General features: G+C 45.4%; 1 non-coding gene across 1 annotated transcript; it reads left to right on the top strand.

Annotated features, from left to right (window-relative positions):
- The first annotated feature begins 211 nt into the window (after window positions 1-211).
- On the top strand, window positions 212-285 carry TRNAN-GUU (transfer RNA asparagine (anticodon GUU)). The gene has a single exon. It is a non-coding gene; the product is annotated as a tRNA-Asn (tRNA).
- Window positions 286-879: the final 594 nt, after the last annotated feature.

Here is an 879-nt window from a genome sequence, read left to right as displayed (position 1 = left end):
GACAGTCAGCAAAAAAAAACACCGGATTGTATTAACACCATAACAGCAAGGAGGAAGCAGTTTGATTAGGAGAGAAAGGCATTTTTTACTGTCCTTGATTTCAATAAGCTGTATGTTCTGGGGTAATTCTTCAATTTCTGCCAGGTTTCCACAGCAGTAGTGACAGTGTTTATAGAAATTTATAACAGCTTGTGTGATATCCTTTATAACTGTCTCTGTGGCGCAATCGGTTAGCGCGTTCGGCTGTTAACCGAAAGGTTGGTGGTTCAAGCCCACCCAGGGACGCATGTTTTATTTACATATTGTGCTAAAATAACAACCTTCAGATAAGTACACTCTGAGGTATTGATGGTGGGTCATAATGCTTTTCTTCACGTACCCATGTCACGTTTTTTCGGCTTTCCTTTGAGGACTGTGGCTCTTTTATTCTCGCTCCTTGAGTCGGTCTCTCACTCATAGAGCACATTACTACTTTGCAAGCCGAGACATGAGGGAGTGGCTTGTGATGCTGCGGTCTATTTTTAACACACACACACATTAGGGGTTGGTGCAGGTGTCGTGAAGCTAGGCGTGCTCAGATGCTGCCGCGACCCGTAGCCCCAGGCAGTCGAGCTGTGTTTCTTGATGTTTGGTTTACATGAGAAAATCAATATTTCAGCAGCATCTACCTGGAAATAATAGCTTCAGCATGATTATATAATGGGGCTGAACAGCGTGTATTGCAGCTAACTCTTCCACCCCCCGCCCCTTCCCACACTCTCCTGAGTGTCTTTCAGTCACAGTTCACGGGCCTTATTTATGAAGGCCTTGTGCCGCCGGTGCGTCACTTTTAACATGGGAAAAAGTGACGCACCGGTGGCGCAAGGCTTTCATAAATGA

Source organism: Lissotriton helveticus, chromosome 12 (assembly GCF_964261635.1).
Source record: "Lissotriton helveticus chromosome 12, aLisHel1.1, whole genome shotgun sequence".
NCBI classification, from domain to species: domain Eukaryota; kingdom Metazoa; phylum Chordata; class Amphibia; order Caudata; family Salamandridae; genus Lissotriton; species Lissotriton helveticus.
Note: the sequence above shows the minus strand (reverse complement) of the source record. Positions and strands in the feature narration are given on the sequence as shown.